General features: G+C 51.1%; 1 long non-coding RNA gene across 2 annotated transcripts in view; it reads left to right on the top strand.

Annotated features, from left to right (window-relative positions):
* LOC103547038 (uncharacterized) overlaps positions 1–21,859 on the top strand; it is a 38,310-nt gene extending 16,451 nt beyond the window's left edge. Inside the window, exons 3-4 of one of the 2 annotated variants that reach the window (XR_011530882.1) lie at positions 13,526–14,821; positions 20,777–21,859. This is a non-coding gene — a long non-coding RNA (uncharacterized lncRNA). The remainder of the gene's footprint in view (positions 1–13,525; positions 14,822–20,776) is intronic. The other variant, XR_011530881.1, reaches the window with a different exon arrangement.
* The last annotated feature ends 217 nt before the right edge of the window (positions 21,860–22,076 follow it).

Raw genomic sequence — 22,076 nt, 5'->3', positions numbered from 1 at the left:
AACAGTCAGGAGCATCCCCCAGCTCGTGGTGTTAGCTTTTGTCCAGCTCTCCCGGTCATCCCACTGTTTCCTCCAGCCACCGTCACTGACAGAGAGCTTCAAAGTTGTTTTTGTCTCATCTGCTGAGGATCTGACTCACCCCTTCAGACTTGGTGGGGGAGCGAGCGAGCCATGAGCCCAGAGGGGAGAAACTCTTAGTGGTGTCATGGTTCAGGCGCACGCTCATAGAAATCCTTTCAGCTCGAGCTCTTCAAAATATGATTAGACCAATTTTACATGTCTAGTCACTGAGGCTCCGGTAGATTGGGACTATTTCTATATGTGCAAAGTGAAGTGGAGAATTGAGGCAATTATCTTCAGGCAAATGACTCTGGGCTCTGTAATCAGTCCATCCTGATAACGGGAAAGCAGCCTTGTTCACCGTCGCATAGCTTTGAGTTAAACAGGATTCTAAGGTATTTGTTTGCTATTTGCTCTCAGCTTTGTTTTTCCAAAAGGCAGTCTGGTAAAGATCCGTCCTGCCCTGCACTGGCGTTAGAGTGTGTGGCTCCCTTAGCTTGCAGGACCCTGTCAAGCAGTCCGGGGGGGTGGGGATTGATCTGGATCAGTTTATAATCAGCACTTCCACAGCCGGGTGCATTCCAATGGCCCGACCTCTGCTTCCGGTGGAACCTCAGTCTTTGCTTCCCACCCCTTCTTTCCCTGCATATAAGGATCCTAGGAACGTTGGGCCAGGTGATTGACAAAGTCACCTCCAGTGCCAAGATCATGTAGATCCCATAGGTTCTACGGTGAGATATGAACCACACATGATAAAAAAAACGTCAGGAAACTAGGAGAATAGAAGAATAGGTCTCCTCAAAACCAGAAATGAACTCATTATAGGCTGGTGGTGAATTCTGGGCCCCCTTCTCCATCCATTGTGTTGACTAAAAAATCATTGTAAATTGGGCATTTTTCCCTTTGCTGGTCGAGAAATTCCCTCAAAAAGCAGCCATGACCTCCCTGCCAGCTCTTCCCTCGCGAGGGAAGAAGGAAGAGCAGGAGAAGGCTTTTGTGTGCCCCAATGAGAGTTCTGATTTGGTTTGAAGCAAGTGAGGACTTGGGTCACAGTCGCCCTTGAGAGCAGTGCAAGCAGTCAGGCAGCCAGCGCCCGCCGGGGAGCGAGGCCTGCATGCAGCCTGCTGGGCGCCGCGGGCCGGGCAGGGCCTTGACGCAGGAGCCCAGTCGGAAGGCTTTGCCGTGCCCACACACTCACACTCACAATTTAGAGAGCAAGATGAATCTAATTAATTCCAAATTGTGCTTTGGACTATAAGCACCCTAGGAATGAGGTGGTGGGGCTTGAGATGACCTTAGAAAAATATATAGAAATTAGAAAGTTTTTGTTTTGTTTAGGCTGTCAAGTAATCTTCATCTTTGTCACTTTGAAATTTTCTGATGTTGCTTAGTTATTTAAACCCAAAACTTCCTGTCCATAATTGAGATAAAAGGGTTTTGAAAAACATCTGTCTGTCCATAACGTGTGTTATGTATGTTTTTATTGATACCAGGTTAATTCCTGCTCCATTTGTGAAACAGTGACGTCCTTGCCCAGTGTGTACCATGACTGCTTTACAGCCTTAACGATCGTCGTTGTCCGCTGTTCTAAGACCTGGGGCTAGTGCCTTCTTCCTGCGTATCATCTCAGAATCCTCGAGTAGTTTCCCCCATTTATTTTTCTATAGAATTTAAGAACCATTTTTATCAAGTTCTGTAATGACATTGGTGATATTTTGACTAGAATTGCATTCAATCTATAAATTAAGCTGGGAAATATTGTCGTCCTTTCTGTATTGTCTTAAGCCAGGAGTATGATCTCTGTCTTCATTTATTTGAGTTTCTATTTCTTCCATTAAGGTTGTGTGTTTTCTTTACATTATTCTACTATGTCATATGGAGTTTGAGATGTGAATATGTGGCATCTATTCCCCAAGCATTTGATACTTTTGTTGCTGTTGTGAAAGGGCTCTCTCGTTTCATTGCATTTTCAGGGTGTTGATCATGTGTTTATAGGAATGGTATTGATTTTTGTGCATTTTTCTCACGTTCTGCTACTTTTAGAACTGGTTGGTTTATGAGGCAGCCAGCGACCTGCTTGAGCCAACACTCGGGACAGGGCGCGGGAGCATTTGTGGAAGGGATTCCTGCGCGAGGGTGAGAGCTGAGTGAGGCAGTGTTGCCAGGTGCCAACCCACAGTGAAATGAGGAAGATAAAGATGCTGTAGTGGGTTTCTGATCAGGCTAAATTTATTCAGTGAGGGGACTCCTTTTGATGTGGAGGCTACAAAATCCTCCTACCTTTAGTATTTCCCTGTCATTTCTTTTTGAATCACAATAGATAGTAATTTGGGTTTTTTGTTTTGTTTTAAGATATTGGGGGCGGTTTTAGAGTTTTTTCTTTAATTTTGTTTTTTAGTTTTAGTTTTTTTTTTTTTAAAGATTTTATTTTTTCCTTTTTCTCCCCAAAGCCCCCCGGTACATAGTTGTGTATTCTTCGTTGTGGGTTCTTCTAGTTGTGGCATGTGGGACGCTGCCTCAGCGTGGTCTGACGAGCAGTGCCATGTCCGCGCCCAGGATTCGAACTAACGAAATACTGGGCCGCCTGCAGCGGAGCGCGCGAACTTAACCACTCGGCCACGGGGCCAGCCCCCGTTTTTTAGTTTTTAAAATGACTTTACTTAGCATATTTTAAAAACCAGTTGGCAATCCCAGGTTGGCATCCCACATTTCTTTTGAAATTTTAGCATTCTGAAATCTCAAAATTAGGAACTTCCAATTCATGTCATCTTAGATGATATCTTTGTGATATTTGTGATATTTGGTAATTCTGGGCTTCTTTTTTTATTTTAAAATATATTTTTGTTTATTCTTTTGTATTCTTCTAGTCAGTCATGTCATTTCATTAGATTGACGTTTTTATTTCTTTACCTTTTTTCAGTTTCTTCACCCTTCCTTTGTGCCTTGCCGTGTTGTCTGAGAGTATGCACGAGAGAAGAATCCTTACTCCTTTACTGAATGAGCGGGATGGAATGGGGACACCCTCGATGTTTCTTTTTTTTAATGTCTTGTCTTTGACAGTGTTCAGATGGGTTTTAAAAGGAAAGAAAATGGTATCTTTTGGGAGCAAGTCATCAGAAGGCTGGGGGTGAGGGGCGAGAGGCTAGATTCGGACCAGACGGGCCTGGATGTATGTTTTGTCTCCCTCTGCTTCATGGGTGACCAGTGGCATTCCCTGTCTGGCCTTCTGTCTCCTCAGTTGCAGAATAAGGACCTTCTAGGGTCCGAAAAAACCTGCCTTCCAGGGTTGTGGAGATGATCAAATGAGGAAAGAAACAGAAAGTGCCTAGCAATGGTCAGTAACAAGCAAATGTTAAACTGGTAGCTCAACTGATGGCAGCTGTCATTGATGGTGACGATGGTAGTGGTGGTGCTGATGGTGGTAGTGGCGATGATAGTGGGTGATGGTGATGGTAATGGTAGTGGTAGTGGTAAAGGCCAAGAGGCAGGAGAGTGATGGTGAGGACTGGGAGGAGCTCAGCTAGGCAGAAAAAACCTAATGGAAAGTTGGAGAGGTCAATCAAGTTGGGTTTTGTCCATATGAATTTCCAGTTCTCTCTTAGTGGCCTCTTGATGATGGTCTTAGAAGCCACAGTTGATCAACAGAAATGCACTGAGTGCCCACTATGGGCCATACATTGTGCTAGGCACCAGAAATATGATGGTGAGCTAAATCACACTCCTTCTCTCCACTTGGTTCCTTCAGTGGGGGATCTGGAAATAATGAATCATCACATTAAGGAGGGTCTTGTTACATCCCGAGCTAAGGGCACTGGAAAAGAAATGGGTTTTTTTCAGAGTGTACAGCAGAGGAAGCTGCCTTGGATTTGGGCACGTCGGGGAATACCGTCCTGAGAAAATGGTATGTGCACACTTGAGCTGTGAACTGAATGATGAGCATGTGGTGGCAGGGGCGTGGTGCACTTCCAAGGGCAGGAAGAGCGTATTCCCAGGCCCTCTGGTGGAGAGGAGTGAGTGTGTTAGGAGAAGCAGCAGGAGGTCAGCAGAACAGGGGGACACAGTGAGATGAGTCTAGAGGGCTGGGCAGGGGCCACCATTAGAGCCTTGTTGGCCCAGCAGGACAAAATGCAGTCTTGTGTCTTAAATATCCTTAGAACAGTGGGAAGCCCTTGTCCTGATGGCCGGGAGCTGCCATAATCAAGTTGTCTGTTTCAAAAATCTCTCTGGCCACAGGGTAGGGGCATGGAATTTGAGGGGAAGCTAGCAATGATGGTAGCTGGGTCTAGGGAGGAGGTTGGTTCTGGAAATATATAAAACTGGTGGTGGTGAGAGTGGCTTTTAGAGTCATTTAGGAGGTCGACTAACAAGGCTTGGTGACAACATGGATATAGGGAATTGGTTGTGTGAAAGATGATGCTCAGGTGGAACTAGATGGAAGTCAGTGCCTTTCACTGAGCTAGAGAAGGGTGGAAAGTGGCCCGGGTGTGGGTTGGCAGACTGAGTTCTGACGTGTTGAGTGGGGAGAGAGGTAACCATGAGTTTTGTCTTCGACTGGTAGAGTTAGAAGTGCCTTTGGACCACGTGTGAAGTGTAGTCAACTAGGCAGGAGGATGTTGTGGATTTAGAGCTCAGTGGAGGTGCTGTAGCAGAATCAGGAAAAAAGCTAGTGGCAACGAGAGTTCAAGAGAGGGACACCCCAAACTGAGTTTCCAACCACGGTCGTTGTGGGTAGCAGTCGTCCCAGACGTAGGGCTTGGCAGAGCGAGCCTTAGCCCAGCCGTTGTGCAGGCGAGGAAACAGGCTTGGAGGGGGCTGGGACCTGCTAGTTAGGGGCAAAACCATCTCTCAGACTGCATTTTTCGTAGTCCTAGTTGAGTCCCTTTTTCACTCCACCAAGTGGAGAATCTTCATGTAGAGATGGAACATGAACCAAGGGTTCAGATGTCAACCCCCTTGATATCAGATCTGTCTGTTTGTCAGCAACCAAACAGACAGTTCACAGCTTCACATTCTTTTCTTGATCACTTTAGAACTGACATTCCGTCGGCTCCTTATTAAAGAAAGAGCAAAGCAAGAGCTAGCTAGAAGGGGTTTGGAAGCTAGAAATAGAACCATACCATGTCCTTAATTATCAAGCCTGGCAAAGTCCATATGGCAGCCAGGAAGGGCTTGGGCAAGGTTAAAGCTAAGATAATTTGGTGAGTCTTTTGTTTTCTGCTGGTTATTCAAAAATCCAGCCAACTCCCAAAGTACCAGTTACTACTTAAAGCTGGTCCTCAAAATAGGAGGTTTAGATATAAGAACAAGTCAGTTTTTCTCAGTCCTTTTCCAGATGTCTACTCTGTTGTAGTTAAAATTTAATGTTTAATTACACATGGAATATGTGAATTAGATATAGAAGTTAAAAATACTAATACCTAGAGGCAAGGCCGAAGTCTGCTTTAATGACCGTCCGCCAGCCACGGTCTCCACATTCTCCCTCTCAAATCCCCTCGAAGTTACCAACTTCACATATAGTGACCAGTTTCCACAGAAAATGTCTTTTTTAAAACACAAGTGTCTATGTCGCTTTATGGCCTTTTCACTGGGCGGTGTATCTGGAGACCCTACTGCATTGGTTCGCCTAAGGTCTGCTTTGTTCTTTTAAATCGTCTGGCGAGAGTCACTTCCATGTTGATGTGCATGTCTGCCTTCCCCTTGGTCCCTGTTAGAAACAGCGCCACTGCCCCTGTCCCGGCACATACTTCTGTGGGCACATTTATAAAGGTTTCTCTAGGGTCGATGGCAAGCAGTGGAAGTGCTAGATCACAGCTAGACACACAGCTCTGGCTCAGTTGTCCTTCAATACAAGGCCACCAGTCTGTCCCCACCAGCAGTCCATGCATGTCTTTCCCCCACCCATTCCTCTGGCCAAGAGAGCAGTAGCACTGCTGGTGTGCCCAGACCTGCACGAGCAGGGAGCAAGGGCTCAAGGCTGTTTTCTTATGCCACTGGGTCTGTGGGGCCATGACCTTAGTGTCATCATTCTTGTCTCTAACTGGTCAAGAAAAAAACTGAACTTTGGTGAAATATATTTCAGAGATCTGCCACAAAGAGAGGTGGAGGGAAAACCTTACTGAAGGATGCTAGAAAAGGGAAGCCAAGCGTATCGGGGTCTGTGTCCGGTTTGTTTGAAGTTCTTCATGGAGTTGACTGAGCTCTTTGAGAAACAGCATCACTCAAACCACTACTGCTGGTGCCCATTCGAGAAGTCGCGCGCTGCTCTGATGAGAGCACCCCTCTCTGCGGGATCATTTTGAACCTGAGTGGTAGACCTCCTCTTGTAATCCCGGATCGAGACAGTTTAAATTGGGAATGGCCGCAATTTAAAGAATGCTCTCCAGCCTTTGAAATCGAGGTCCCCGTCTCCCCCTCTGATCCCCACCCTGCTCACTGCAGGCATAGACGAGTTAGTCATGGTGTGTAACTAGGGTTGCCATGTAATTTGTCATCCAACCACGACATTTTTGGGCGCGAAAGGCAGCACTAAGTGGAGGGATGCTGGGGTAATGCGTAAACCAGGACTTTCCTGGTGAAGGGAGTTGTATGGGCTGCTTGTCCTTAATACTAATGTGACTATTATCAGTAGTGATAGAATTATAACACTGTAATTAAATATATAAATGAAATAGTGTAATTAACATTAATGTTATTTTTAGCATGTTTAAAAGAAACAGCTTCCCATCTAGTTTAAGCTAGCCTCCCCTGTGCGGGGAGGAAGGCCTGCCGTGGAGAGCGCCTGTTAAACTGGGTGCGCCGTCTCGGTGGAAAGTGAAGTGTGCTCCTCTCTGTTTCTTTCTGAAGTCATTGTGGGAACTTAAGGAAAAGAGCAAATTCAGGAGAAAGAGAACAGGAAGTTTCCTTTCTTGGGGATCCTGCCCAGAGAGCTGAGGTCGGTCACCACCAGTTGTCAGGGGCTTTATTCAGCAGCAGTGCTGGGGCCTCTGGGCCTCTCCTTTCCTCTCTTCCCAACGCCGCCAGGGAGCTCAGTGCACCCCTTTCTGGCGTAGCCACTGGAAGGCCCCGCAGCACAGGGCCTTGACCAGAGAAGGCTCAGTACAGCTTTGGCGTGGCTGGCCTGGGGTGTGGAATAGCCATTTTTAGGCAGGGAAAGTAGTCAAAACTTTCTGAGCTCAAAAGTACCTTAGAAATTAAAAAAAAAGTTTACAGTGTCTTAGAAATAGGGAGATCATTTTTGCTCAAACTTCAGTTATTTCCATACTACCTTCACGATTTTTGCCATATTCCCATACTATCACTACACTCAACGGTTTTCTTTAAATCGACTTGCTTTCTTTATGTAAATGAATTTGGTTTTAAAGGAAAATTATACTGCTGTCACTTGGCTTCTGGCCAGGTATTTTTTAATACATGTGAAGATAAATGTGTAGCTTTTAAAACAGACAGCAATGGCCCTTGTCCCGTCAGAATCATCTTGGGCACCACCTTGATCTGGTCCAGCTCTCTTCTCCGCAACACGTGGTGAGGGGCTGAGGCTGTTCACCCGCCTCAGAGAACACCCTCTGGACCCGCGCGAAGATGTGACACGGGCTGGTCTTCCTCTTTTGTGTGGCATATTCCTGTTTCCCTTGCCAACAGGCATTCACCGTCGAAGGGGGCAGATTAGATTTTGACCCCAGTGTCTAGTAAGGGAACTCTTAGCTGAGGAGTGGGAGGCAGGATTCTGGTTCCAACCAGCTGAAGCCTGTTAAGTTTCAATAGGACTAAATTACTTGGGGCATACTTTCTTTCCATGACATTTGCCTTCTAATAATAAATGGACAAATGCAGCTGTCTTGATCTGCCTTTACCGTGACACTTGCCATCACTTCACGTTTTTGTTTGCGGATGCAGCTGAGAAGAGGCTTGTCGGTGCAGCTCTAACCTGCACCCTCGGCCTCACTCTCCCCTGAGAGGAGTGTGTGCCCGGTGCCCAGTCCCTCGCACTTCCTGTTGGCTCGGCGCGGCCCGGCCTGGCTCCGCTCGGGGACCCTTGAGCAGAGGCGTTTCCTCTCGCTCACTGGGGCTTCTCTGGGATTTGGGTGGGGAAGGAGGGTCTCTTCTCCTGTCATACTCTCTGTTCTTGATTAAATGCCAGAAAAGATCCTGTGCCTAAAAATACGTATTCAGATGCCTTTCATAAAGTTCAGAAGCAAGCAAAACTAAGCCAATATATACAGATAAAACGGAAATGTCCACGGCAAGCGTATGGTAAACCCACGATTATGCCTTGGGGGGAAGCTGGGCGAGGGCAGGGGAGAAGGCATTCTAGTGGGTGAAGTTACTGGCCGTGTGCTTTCTTGGGTTGGCTGAAGGGTTACAAGGACTCACGGTAGTATTTTTAAATACTAAATTTAAAAAGTACATGTTCAGACTGTCTCAGGGGTCAGCTGAAACAAATCCAGGGGGTTTGGGGAGGGGGCCCACTGTGCTGCCGCCAAAGGATGCTGTTGGCAGGCCGAGCCGTTACTGTTTCGGGCCAGGGCGCTGCTTACTCTCTTCCTTTTGTACAAATCGACAAGTGCCCAGGAGAGTTCCTAGCGCATACTAGGCCTTCAGCAAACGTTTGTTGAATATTTTTTTCACGTGTATGTTTTTAAACTTGTTGTTATGGAAATTTCCAGGCACACCAAGGTGAAGAGGCCCAGGCCTGAGCACAGCTGCAGAGCCATCAGCCCTGCCTCTCTCGTTCCCTCTGTCACCCCCACCTTTTCGTTGGCGTCTTTTAAAGCAAATCCCAGAAATAATATCATTTCACTGCCACTCTTTCTGAGTTCTTTTGGGGTCTGTTAAAGCTGCCTTCTTCGCCCTGAGGAGAGCCTGTCAGGGTCACTGACCCTGCATTCTCTTCTCTTCCCCACAGTTGTGTAGTTAAAGACTGCACAGACCTAGGGGACCCTTGCTGGGAGAGTAGACCTTTGTTCCTGGGAGCCCCAGGAGTCTCTAAAGCCACCACCCATCTTTTGGGCCCCCTTTTAAAGGCCCCCAAATTGCTCATTGGAGATTTCCCCAATTCCCAAAGCAAAGCAGACACGTTTCCAGCAACGAGGCAAATCTCAGCTTGCTCTCTCTAAAAGAATGCACATTTGGAACATACAGAGCCCAAATCAGTGTGATGTCAGTTGTCACCGTCTGTGTGGAAATATTTTGCCATGGCCAGCTGCTGGGCCTCTTTGCACTATATTAATAGCAGGGCCATGGGGCCCAGTGGGGTCGGAAGCCAGGGAGAGGAAAGGGACAGCTGTGGCAGACACCACACCATGCGCCAGGCATGTGCTCCTGGGTCACGAGCACACAGATGGCCCACACCTTGCTCTGCCGCTCAAAGCCCCCCAGGCCCATGCGTGTCTTCTCCTTGTAGGGTCAGGAATGGGCTCAAGCTGACAATATACTTGACAAAGGAGCCAAGTTAAGATTGGCGTGGCTGGAATAAGAGGGTTCGGATGGCCCCATGTTCTGGGTCAACTTACACTTTTACTGGAAGTGCAGACATGTGTGGGCTGAATGAGGCAGTGGTATTTAAACAGCTGGGGGTATTGGGTATTGGGTTCTATATGCCAAGGCTCGGCAGATATTTTTAAATGTCACAGGCCAAATGGAAGCTCAGTTGGCAGCAAGACAGAGGGGCAGGGGGATTTGGAGGCCGCTGCGTCGCCATGCTGGCTATGGTCAGCAGAGCTGGGTAGGATTAGCGCCAGGAAGAAGCCCAGCGTGTGAAGTGCAGGGAAGAGGGAGCAGGGGGTCATCTGAGTATTAGGCGCAGGCGGGCAGGAGGGGGCAGGTGAGGGATCTGAGTTGGGGTGCTGGGGGCAGGGGCAGATGGAAATGTGTGGAATCGCCAAGAACAGGTCTAGAGTTGCGAGGTCAGCAGGCCAAGCCCTAGCTAAGAGGAATAGGCCGGAGAATAAGCCTGTAGTTAAGGTCCCTGGTTCTGGTGTCAAACAGCACTGAGCACCAGCCTTAGTACGCCACTGTCCCCTCTGCACCCTAAGGGCAAATCATTCATCTGCCGAGGCCGCCTCCTGATTTGTGAGGAAGGAACCAGGGTTCCTGGAGGATTAAGCCAGACTAGTAGCACCTGACGCTCAGAAAGTAGTCCCTAAATGGTGGCTCCTGTTATTAATAGCAAAAATTAATTTGTGAAAAACTGCCATTTTGGAATGGAGTTGGAAACTGCCCTCCAGGCCTGATCCCACCCAGACACATGTTATGTCTCAACCACACAGCATTTTTTTTGAAGTCTGAATTATGATAACCACCAATGCTTAGATATTAGGAGAGTTTACCAAAAGCTTGGGAGATTTGACTTCTCCTGGCCCACAGGAGCCTCTGGTTGTCTGGGGCCTGCCGTCCACAAGTAGCCATAGCCGAGGGGTGGCTGCCCCCTGTCGGTGTACCACAGAGCCACTATTGCGCCTGCCGCCAGCTGGCCCCGTCACTCACCTCTGTGCAGGGCCTGGCCTCTGTAGGCACTTCACTTGCTCTCCGTGCAGTAAAGTGGAGCTATTATTATCTCAGAAGGAACGAGGGTCATCAGAGTTAGCTGCCGAGTTGCTGACTGGGGCCTCCTTGACTCTGCTGTGATGTTGGCCTGGGAGACCTGGGCGCATGGACGAGAACTGCATGGCCCGGCCTGCGGAGGAGCTGAAGGCAGGGCACAAGGGGCTTCCATGGGTGCCTTGGCTGGGCCGTGGAGCCAGTGGTTGCCCGTTTTCCTCCTTGTGCCTCTTAGGAACCTGAGCAGAAACAGAGGAAGGTTAGGTCAGTTGCTGCGGCAACACCAACATCTGTGCGTCTCTGGGCCTCTCTTAGAGGACTCTAAGGAGGCCAGGGTGGGTCCAAAACCTGGGCATGCCTTCTCAGCACAGGGGAAGGAAGGGAGGAGGGGGTGTCTCTCTGGGCACCTGGCTGATGGCAGGCAGCCCTTGAGTTAATTTCTATTCCTATGCAGAATTTCCTCCTTGTCCTCTGTGGTTCAGACTTTTCTCTTGCTTGTCCAGGCCCCTGGGAAGCAACCATGGCAGCAGTGACTCTGGCTGGGCCCTGAGGACCATCTCCACGAGTGCTTAGGAGATCCCTCTTCTTTTGAAGAACTGAGTCTTCTCCTGTGGGAGAAACACTGGGGTTGGCTGTTCGCACACAGACTGCCCCAAATTTGGTCTCGGCACAGAGAACCCTTCCTCTTGATTTTTTCTTTCTTTATTCGATGTATCTTGTGCCTGCCATATCCCAGGCATTAGGGGACTACAGTAATTCATTTAGTCGTCACAGCAAACTTATAGGGAAACTGAGGCACAGAGAGGTCAAGTAACTTGCTCAAGGTCACACATCTGGAAAAGTGGTGGAGTCTGGATTTGAACCCAGTTGGTCAATCAGGCTCCAGAGCCCACCTTCCAAACCACTGCCTTTGAATACTGCTTGTGAGATGAGGGGGCTCCAGGGAGGGGGTCTGAGAGGACGCTTGGGCCGAGGCAGGAGCCTGCCATGCAGCAAGCTCGGGAAAGGCCCTGGGCTGCGAGAGCTGGCTATGGATCTAGTGACAGGAAGGCCAGCTTGGCTGCAGGAAGGGCGAGGAGGAGAGTCGGGGTAAAGGAGGAGGGTGGAGGAAGCACTGAGGGGCTGAGCTGTGGTCTGCATCCAGGACTCTCATGTCAAGGAGGGACTGTTGGAGGCAAGAGGAGCAGCAGGGAGCCCAGCTGGCCCAGACGGGGACTGGTTAGACCGTCAGTGGCAGTGAAGAGTGTGTCTGAGGGGCTGCCCACTGGCGTAGTGCTTAAGTTCGTGCGCTTGGCTTTGGCAGCCCAGGGTTTACCGGTTTGGATCCCGGGCGTGGACCTAGCATTGCTCATCAAGCCATGCTGTGGCAGCGTCTCACATAAAGTAGAGGAAGATGGACACAGGTGTTAGCTCAGGGCCAATCTTCCGCACAAAAAAAGAGAGAATGTTTGAGATGCATTTGGGAGGCTCAAAGTACTTGCTGATGGATGTGTTAGAGGGCGTCAGAGGTGGCTCTGATCTGACTGGCTTCCCCGCTGGGGTAGCTGGGGTCTGCTTCCTGAGGTGGTGCAGCTGGGGGAGGCTTTCCCTCTGAGGCCTCTTCCTTGACAGTGTAGAGGAGGGTTTCTGGCGCTTCAGGAATCTTCCTCAGCCCTTTGGGGCTCAGCCTGTCATCAAAGCGGGTTCCTTCTGGCCTAGAGCACACACAGCCTCAGGGCAAGGCAGCCTTGGAGAGCCCAGGGGGTGGTGGGAGGAGGTGTCACAATTGGGAAGACTGGCGAGCCGTGGGCAGGCTGGGACAGACCCCTGTGTGTACGCGGTGACCCAAGTTCCAGTAGCGCCTTCCTTCCCCCTCCACTTATGAAGGGAGCAGCTCATCTTCATCCTCTTGACAGGTGTTACAGGTTTTCCGGTTTTTATGTTTTGATAGGTGAGGTAAGTTAGCCTTGAGAGAGGTCAATGCCTGAAACCGCTTCTCCAGCCCCCTGATGAAAATGGCAGGCCACTGGGGGTAGGGTGAGTAGGTGGCCAGTGCTCACTGTGGGCATACCATGAAGGGGTCTCCTGGATGTCCCCAGGCTTGCACTGGAGCCAGCCCATCATCTTACTCTCTGGGTGATTGGTGTTCCTGGGGGCTGCCGCGGTGGCACAAACTGCCCCAGGCCCTCACCACTAGATGGCGCAGCTGCAGTAAATGATGCTGATGGTGCCTTCAAGGGCCCCTTTCTCAGGAGAATCCTGGGGTGGGGGTTCCTATGGCCCCCTTGGCCCCAGTCACCTCTGGGATCTGCTCTTGAACCTGGCTGTGTGGTCACGGGTAAATGATGTCACCTGCATGGGTTTCCTTGTCTGTAACGACGGTTGGGTACAGAGATAATAGATTTCCACCAGCTCTATAATTTCATATGAATGAGGCCACAAATTCACCTGCCTTGTTTCTTCTGGTGCCCATCCCTGGCCCTGGTGTACAGGATCGACAGGAGAGCCACAGCTCTCTCTCTGTCCTCTGGCCGACTGGAGGGATGGCAGAGAAGGCTCCTCTGGGTTTGACTTCTTGTGCTCTGCCCTTGCCCAGCTGAGGGCCCTGAAGAAGTCAACTCTGGGCAGGTGATTTGTCTGTGATCATCTAGGAAGGCTTTGGAGATTGTGACTCCAAACCCATGTCATTGACAACCCACTCTCCTTTATCAGAAAGGGGGCCACATTTTCAAAACCGTTAAGACTCCTCTCTCTTAAATCAACAACAGACAACAGTCTAAAGATTGCCCATAAATATAAGTTGCACTGATGGCTGTTTTTGCCATTGGAAGAAAGACATCAAGTTGAAGAGCCACCTGAGTGTGACTTTGGGGTGTTGTGTGTGTGTGTGTCTGATTTTGTTGATCCTGGTAACTCCTCCCCGCCTTTTTCTCTTTCTCTCTACCCCAAGCTTTTCTGCTTTCAAGTGTCCTTGGAGCCTTCAGCACCTGTGTCTCCTCTGAAGCCCTGACACCTCTCTGTGTGGCACCACTGAGCCTCATTACTGCTGCCTCCTTGATCTGAAAACTTAATGCTTGAGCCTCTTCTCAATAGGAATTTAACCTATGCTCTCTGAAGGAAAGTTTTGCTGAGAAAATAGAGGGTCATGAAGAAGGTCAATGATCTTCACTCCTCACCAGAATCCAGCTGTCCTTCAGGCTTTCTGTATCGCGTCAGCTGCATCGTCAGTTAGGGTAGAGTTATCTCTAGCTTTGAATAAACACCCAGCCAGGTTCCTCTTAGAAACACCTTGTCACAGCTTACTTTGGGTTCACCACTGGGCTTCTTGAAGATAGCTTGATTAATTCATAGTGGCAGCCCCACCACCCAGTCACCTGAAACGAGAGGATTTACTGTACCAGTTTACCGCTAAGCCATGTCAGGTGAGAAGCGGGAAACTCTAGCCCATCTGTTGCAAGGAACAAAATAACAACGGCACATCCACAGAGCAGACACTTTATACTGCTGCATAATAAGGAGCCGCTGAATGCAGTGACCTCGGCTGAGGTAGCCATGGGTTCAGCCACCCACTCTCTGCTTCTCTGGGGAGCTAGCCTGCTTAGATTTGTGGCTTTCTGTCCCCTGAGGAGAACCCTGGAGGGTCGGGGCCCCTGAACTTCAACATTGCTCCTGTCCTGGCCACTCTCAGACTTTCTCTTCCAGCTTCGGCTGCATTCATAATTTTCTAACTATCTTTATGCCACAGCAAATGTTCCTAGGCAGAATGTCCAGACTCATGGGGACCCTTCTCATCAGCCAGTCCCATCAGCCTAGAATTTCCCAGATCAGTTGTATGGGCCTTGTCATAACAACCCGTCACCTTGGAGGACAGGGAGAATTGAAGGCCTAGGACAGAGCCAGGTGGCTCTCCTGGTGGTTTTCCATGACGATGAAGGACTGGCCTTTTGCTTTGCTCAGGAGTGAGCTGACAGCTCTTTTTGATTTGAAGCTTCCGTTCAGAACTCAGCAGGGGTTCTCCGTCCTCGCAACACTCTAGTTAGGCAATTGCTCATAAACTCTTCTCCAGCCCGGACAGGCCACTCAAATCAAGTAGCAACAGAACCTTCCAAGAGAAGCCTTTGAAGACAGACTGTTGAGGCTGGCCGTCGATGTGTGAGGCCAGGACAGACCTGTGATGAACTTCTTTCCCATGATGCCCTGCTGCCGAGGCCCCAAAAACCCACGTCTCAAAGGCTGTTTCTTCAAGGTAACAGCTCTGCCTTTGAACTCAGAAGGGAAGCGGGCAGTCGGGAGGCAGGATTCGATGTGCATGTTTGAATGAGAGGGTCCACCAGGAAGGTGCCGATGCATCTTTGGTTTATGGTCATGTGAGACCTTGGGGTGCGAAGAAGTATGTCAGTGTGCAGTGACATACGTGTCCATGTGGGTCCACCATAGGCCCCAATGTGGGGCAGGGCTGGGAGGGGGTGTGTTAGCACAGCCTTGTGTGGGAGATGATGCAGGACTCTTCCGGAGGGCCCCCCCCAATCCTGTTGTGTTTGATTCAGAGGGTTGGGTGGAGGCTTTCCTGAAGGCTCTGAGAAGAGCTGCACCCACAGGCTGCATGGTCAGGAGGTGGGATGTGAGGAGTTGGACAAAGAAAAGGCCCCAGCCCAGCCCTGGCACCTGCCCGCTCCCCTGCACAGGCCCCCACTCCCATGCAGGCAGTCCCCGATGCGGCAGCCAGAGGGCATTGAAATGAAAACTCGACTGTCCTTTCTCTGTTCCAAGCCTCCAGTGGCTCCCCGTGACCCGGAACACCACCCACCCCTAACCTGGGCCCTGCCCACGTGCTTGTCCCCCAGGTTCCCCAATGCTCTGTAGCCCACAGCTGCCTGCAGACCTGCACCCAGGCTGCTCCTCCCCCACTCTCACCCCGGTTTCCCACTTGGCCCGGCCAGCCCTCCCCACCTTCAGGAAGCCCCCTGACTGTCTGGCCCTCACTGGCCATCACAGCCTCCATTGTCTTTGTCCCTCGGTGGATGACTTGTTTGCTGGCCCCCTCCTTTACACTCAGCTCCAAGGGCGAGAGCCATAGCTGCCTTGTGCATTGTTACGTTCTCCAGCTTCTGTCTCCATGCATGCACACAGTAGGTGCCTAATAAATGTGTGTAGACGAGTAGATGGATGGGTATGCTGTTTTTCTGAATGCCTGTCTCCCCGACCAGACCAAACCCCAAAGGGCAGGGCCTGTCTTTCTCACACACTTAGAACAGAGTAAGCATTCAGGTAATTGTTGGGTGGATGGACGGATGGGCAGACGAATGGATGGACAGAGCAAAAAGATTCAAAGACACTTGATATGAAAAAAGGCTACTGAAGTCGAAGGATCCATCTCATGTGCAGAGTGACTTTCTGACAATTTATAGAAGGCTCTGGGCACGGGCAGAAGGCATGGGGGCCAGAGGGTCCCCAGAATGTACTGAGAGCAGAAGAAGCAAGGGTGAGACGCCTTCCCCTTAGAGCAAATGAATTCTCTAAGACGAGTCCTCTGAGAAACCACAAATTCACCCCATCGCAACAGCAGCACATAGGGATCCCTGAAGCCCATTCACAAACCATCACGGAGCCTAACCTGGCTCAGCAGGCTGGAGGGGGTGAGCCGAGGGGGGAGCTCAGCTATGCAGGCAAGGTGGCAGGCCCACAGTGGCTTTGTGCTGGGGGGTTTGTCATTGGGACGTGCTTGGGAGCTGGGCTCTTGGAGATGGCTGGGCAGGAAGCCACCACCAGGCTGCCCTGCTGCCTGGGCCCTGGAGTTTCACGCGCTAGGCTTGAGTAGCCCCCTCAACGAGGCACCAGGCAGAAAAGGCCTTAGGCAAATTGGACAAGGAGGCTAAGGACACTGCCAAAGGCCAAGAGATGAGAACAAAGAGAATGAGGCCCTTGCCCCAGACAGCACTCGCAGCAGGGAAGGCTCGATGTCATTGGGAGCTGGCTGTGGGAACGGGCAGCGAGCTTTGCAGCCAGCTCCCCAGCCCTCTCCCCTTCTGAGTGCTTCCCCGGCGCCCGGAGGTGGGCACGGGGCTATGAAGGTGAGACTGCCTGCTTCCCTCCCACCCGCCCCATCACTTCTCCAAACGTTTTCTGTTCGCAAGGCTCCGCATCTCTCGCTGCCCCCAGCCCTGCTGTGGACCTTGCCTCCCTTCTTTAATACTGACTGTCACCCATTTCTCTCAGCTGCAGCCTTTCCTTCTGTCTCAGGGAAAAACAATGTGACCATCCTTGCCAAGGCCAACCTTCTTGTGGCTTCCTGTTTTCCCCTTCCCACCCCCCTTCAGCTAACGGGCACATGGCCCGTCCTGGGGCTGGGGCACCTCAGTGCACAGGAGGGGCACGCACCCCTTCCATGTGGACTTCTCTCTGGTGGGGAGAGGAAACCCGTAAACAAGAAATCGGAATTACGCAGTCTGCTAGGAAGTGATAAATTCTGTGGAAAAGTGCAGTGGGATAGGAGAAACAAAACAGTTTGCTGTTTCAAGTGGGGGCCCCCAACGTCTTCCTTCCTGTTTGTGTCTTTGTACCCTCAGGCTTCTCTACCTTGGGCACCATGATGGTTGGGGCTGGGTCATTCGTGTGGTGGGGTCGTCCTGGGCATTGTAGGATGGCTAGCAGCATCCCTGGCCTCTACCCACCAGATGCCACCCCTGCTCTCAGTGGTAACAACCAAAAATGTCTCTAGTCATTGCCCAATGTCCTCCAGGGAGGAAATGAACCCCTTAGTCGAGAACTACTGGTGCACAATTAGCTTACCCAAGTTTTCCCTTGACCTACTTGACAGAAGAAAAAGAAAAAGATTTAGCTCATCAGCTGGTGCCCTCTTTAAACCTGGCCTAGACTTTACTGCCCCAGGGCAGCTGGGATATAGAGACAGTCTGTGCCCTTCTAAGGTCCTGGTGATTGAGGATGTTTAGCTCCATCTAGAGACTGACGGATGGATGAAGAGGTCATTCTAGATCAATGCGTGTACACAGTCTGGTGTACACACACACATTTCCTGGCTCTGCCCAGGGCTCTGAAAGCGCCTAGAAGCACGGCACCCCAGTAGCAGCAAGCACACCCCGCACCCAGATCTTGGTTTCTAATACCATTCTCCAATGAAAGGAATAGGCTCCTTGTGAAAAAAGCTTATTCCTGGGCTGGGGCGAGGCCTGCAGGAGGAGCCTGGAGCGTGGTGTAGTGGCAGGAAGTAAGGAAGTTCTAAAAGACACAAAGTAGGGGCGTGAAAGGACACAGGAGCCTCTGAAAGAGCTCTCAAAGGCCCAGACTAGAATAATTTGATGAACAAAGTAGTATTGGATTCTAACCCGATGTAGAAATTAAATATCCGTGAGGCCACACTGATCTAAACAATTGACTAAGTAGGTGAGTAGGCAGGAGAGACAACTCTCTTGTACAGAGACTTAGAATTTGTGTAGATGGCCCCTCAAGGAGTGGGAGCATAACTCCTCTAAGTCTGGATGGCACCTGGGAACTTGCTTCCAGAGTACAGTGCAAGGAGGGGCAGTGAACGTCACAGTCGAGAAATGGGAATGGCACCCCAGCCTGAGGACCAGGGTTCACACTGAGTGATGAGTCATGGGGTGCCTGGCCCCTGACAGGACGTGATGAGAAGGACTTCGTGGCTGTGGGCTTCCTCCCAGGCCGGTGGCGCCAATGGAACCACGACCCGAGTGCCAGGCCCGCTCTGCCAATCTGCCAGCCTCCTCGCAGGGAAACTCCGTCAGAAACAAGGAAAACGTGAGAAACTGTCACAGCCAAGACGAGGCTGAGGAGACAACAATGAAAAGCAATGTGCCTGGATGGGCTCCTGGAACAGAAGAAGGGCATTAAGTAAAAACTAGTGAAATCTGAGTCACGTGTGGAGTTCAGTTAATAATCTATCAATATTGATTCATTAGTTGTGATTCATTAACATGGCAACATAACAATGGGAGAAACTGGTTGCTGGGCACACAGAAACTCTTTACTACCTGGCAACTTTTCATTAAATCTAAAACTATTCTAGAACATACAGCTTATTTAAAATACAGGTATACAGATGTATAGACAGTGGCGGCCGGCCTTGCGAGAAGCAGGCCCTGGGCTTTCCGGGCCAGAGGTGAGCGCTGCAGAGCACACTAGGCCGGGCGGAGAAATGGCGCTCTGCCCCACACCCACGCGGCTGCTGCTGCCCCCTCTCCCCAGCCTAACTGGCCCATGGCTCTGCAGCTTTGGCATATTCACAGTGCTTGACGTTCCTCTTCTGCCAGAATGCAGGCTGCACCATGGGGCTCGGTTCTGCCCTGCCGCTGGGGTCTCCCAAGCCCTAGGTGCGCTGGTACCCAGCAGGTGCACAACCAACATCCAGGCTGAAAAGGTGAGAGAGGACCGTCCCTTACAAGGGGGTGACTGGGCAGGAGGGAGGAAGGTGGTGTCGTGTCCAGGAGGTGCTTAGGGCTTTGGCTGCGACCAAAGATGGGCAGTGTGCAAATGAGGAGGGGTGGGCACTGGGCCCGAGTTTAGGGCACGAGATGGGTGTGGCAGGTTTTCTTGTCCTGGAAGCTACCACATGCTCCCAATGTGTGCACCAGGGACATCTTGGGAAAGGCCCAGGCCTCCTCAGAGCCTCCCTGGCGGGCTCGTGCCTGGCAGAGACTGTCCCTTCAGCCCTGAGGCTGTTGGCCCAGGCCTTCCTGGCTGCTGGCAGTGATTTCCACGTTGGAGAAAACCCAGAGCACGCGCTTGGCAGAAGGAGATTCAGGGGAGGCCCCGTCTGCCCCAAAATATCTCCCCCACAGTCCCCCGACATTCTTCACTTTCTCAAAAGGCAGAATGTTCTTGTAATGCAAGATGAATTGGGACTGATGCCATCCTCAAAAAGACAATGTGCCCATGTACCGGGCATTTGCACCCACCTGCGAAGGAGAGCCACTTGTAGCCTGTTCCTTCACATCTAACTGTGATGTCTGGGCCTGAAGGACGGGGCCTGCTGCCAAGGCTGGAGGGGCTGTGATGGGGCTGTCAGGGGTCTGTGGAGGGCAGGTGCATGGAAACAAGGGCCGCCCCCGCCCTCAGCTTTCCTGAGGACCAGCTCCCTTCTGGGAAGAGTCCTGGAAAGGCCAGGGGAAGAGAAAGAGAAGCAGGGATGCCTAGTGCCATCACCAGCTCTCTAGGGCCAGTCACTACCCATCCCTCTCTTCGGACAGTCTGAAGAGGTGTATGCACACCTATTGCAAGCCAGGCTCTGTTGTGAGCCCCAGGGACACAGAGGGGCACAAGATGGACATGGGCCTGTCCTCAGGGAGCTTAGAGCCCATGCCTGAAACAGACCCTGATCATGTGAATAGCAGGGGCTTGGCTGGGAGAAGCAGGGAGGGCTTCCTGGGGGAGGTGGCATGTATGTGGAATGAGGAGGAGGTAGCAGGAGACTAGGCAGAAGGGAAGTGTACCCATGGGGGAGAGGACATCATGTGGGAAGGTCTTGAACCTGCAGAACTCCCCCAACGCACGCCTCCAGCCTGGACTTTCCCAGGGGCAGGGACAGACCACTGAAGTGTTTCACAGACAAGTGACGGTCCAGTTTGCATTTTGGAAATTTCCTTCTAGAATGCCATTTGAGGCCAAAGTGGAAGTGGGGAGACTGTTGGAGTTGCCCCTCAAGAGGAGATAGCACTGGACCTGGGAGGAGGTGGCAGGGGGAGGAGAGAAGAGTGTCGGATGCAGGAAGCCTGGGAGGCCGGGCATCCTGGCTTCTGAGGGCTGTGCAGAGTGGGCACCAGGGACGTGGGCAGGGGTGAGCAAGGCTGGGCAAGGGGTGGTTTGGGGCAAGATGTGCAATGAGTTTGGGGTCTCCCCCTGGTCTTCACGTCCCCGTTTGTAAAATAAGGGAGCTTGATGGGCTACTGGCCCAGTCCTTTCTGAGCTTGGGAGCCCCAAGGTGGTGTGGATGTGTGACTGGCCACCAAGAAGGGCTCAGACACCAACACCCACCCCACCGCCCCAAACCTCAGGCACCGCAACATGCAGCACAGTCTTCTCTCACTTTGATTAAACATTTAGCTGTCCTCAACCGCAGCCCACGTCCGCAGCCGCCGGGTGCCCTTTCTGCATGGGTGACTCACCAGAATTAATGTTCATTTGATTTTTACTATAAATTATGCCTCACATAATTTCTCCATTACAGGCGGAGGACAGCTCCTCAGGAAGGCTGGAGCGGCCACTTGGTCACTCATGCCGTGGAAGCGCTGACTCATCGCTTCTCCCACGCGCTGGCTGGTGGCGGATGGGCCATCGCAGGTGGCTTAATGGATGCGTCTCCCCATCCACTAATGGGAGATGCTCACCTCGGCCCCCAGAAGAGGAGGAAGGCAGGAGGCAGAGAGAGCTTATATTCATGTACCACTTGACTATGGAAGATTGGGATGTTGAAGGGAAAAGAAAATCACACTTTTAGAGATGGAAGGGTCTCTTCCTCCCTCCCTCCTTCCTTCCTTCAAACATTTATTGATCATGCCTGGCACCATGTGAAACACTGGTCATACAATAGTGAGCAAAATTGGACAGGGCCCCAGCCCTTGGGATGCTTACGGACAAATGAGAGCCAGACGCTAATCGGATCATCACAGAAGCACCTGTCAATCTGCTGTAGACGAGGCTGTGCCACAGAGGAGCTGGTCTCTCCCAGAGGACGGGATGCAGGGCTGAGACCCCAGGATGAAAGGCATGACTCGGCAAAGGGGCGGAATGGCACGTGCAAAGGCCTGTGGGAGAGAACTAGAGAGCAGGCGGGACCCAAGGAAGGCCAGGCGACCTGATGGCTAACGGGGACAAGTGAGAAGTAGTGGGCACGGCTCAGAGCTCAGGCCTTGTGGCCCTGGGAAGAATTGTGCTTGTTCTAAGGAGGGAGGGTAGGACCTAATCAGATCTGGGTCTCTGGGGGTCGTTTTACAGACGAGGAAACTGTAGGCCAGAGCTGACAAAGGCTTAGCCAAGACCACTGGCGATTAGTGAAGGGAGGGTCCTTCCACCTTCTGACCTAGCTCCGAATGGGCCCGACTTCACCATCTGAGCATGAGAAGGAGCACAGGCAGAAATGGAGGCAGGGCTTGAAGGGGGTGGGGACAGCAAGGAACAAGAGGCTGTCTCTTCTCTTTCATCAGCATCGAAATCAGATGCTACTTAGTAAAAATCTGACAAACCCTAGATTATGACTCATCTACCTCAATTCCCCCGGCAATGGAATAAACCAATTTGCTTAAACCTCCAACTGATCTTGTACGTTTGTCTTTTTTTTTCCTTAATATCAGAAGCTCCAAAGAAACCAAAGTTTACACGAAAAGAAAAAACCTAGCATACTAGATTGAAGCAGACATATGCTTATCTCTTTTCTAAAAGAATTGAATTAAAAAACAAAGCCCACAAACAGAACCTCATGACGCTGTCTGTGCCAGCCCCCTGCTGCTCCTCTCGCCTCAGCGCCTGGA

The sequence above is a fragment of the Equus przewalskii genome, chromosome 21 (genome assembly GCF_037783145.1).
Source record: "Equus przewalskii isolate Varuska chromosome 21, EquPr2, whole genome shotgun sequence".
Classification (NCBI taxonomy): domain Eukaryota; kingdom Metazoa; phylum Chordata; class Mammalia; order Perissodactyla; family Equidae; genus Equus; species Equus przewalskii.
Note: the sequence above shows the minus strand (reverse complement) of the source record. Positions and strands in the feature narration are given on the sequence as shown.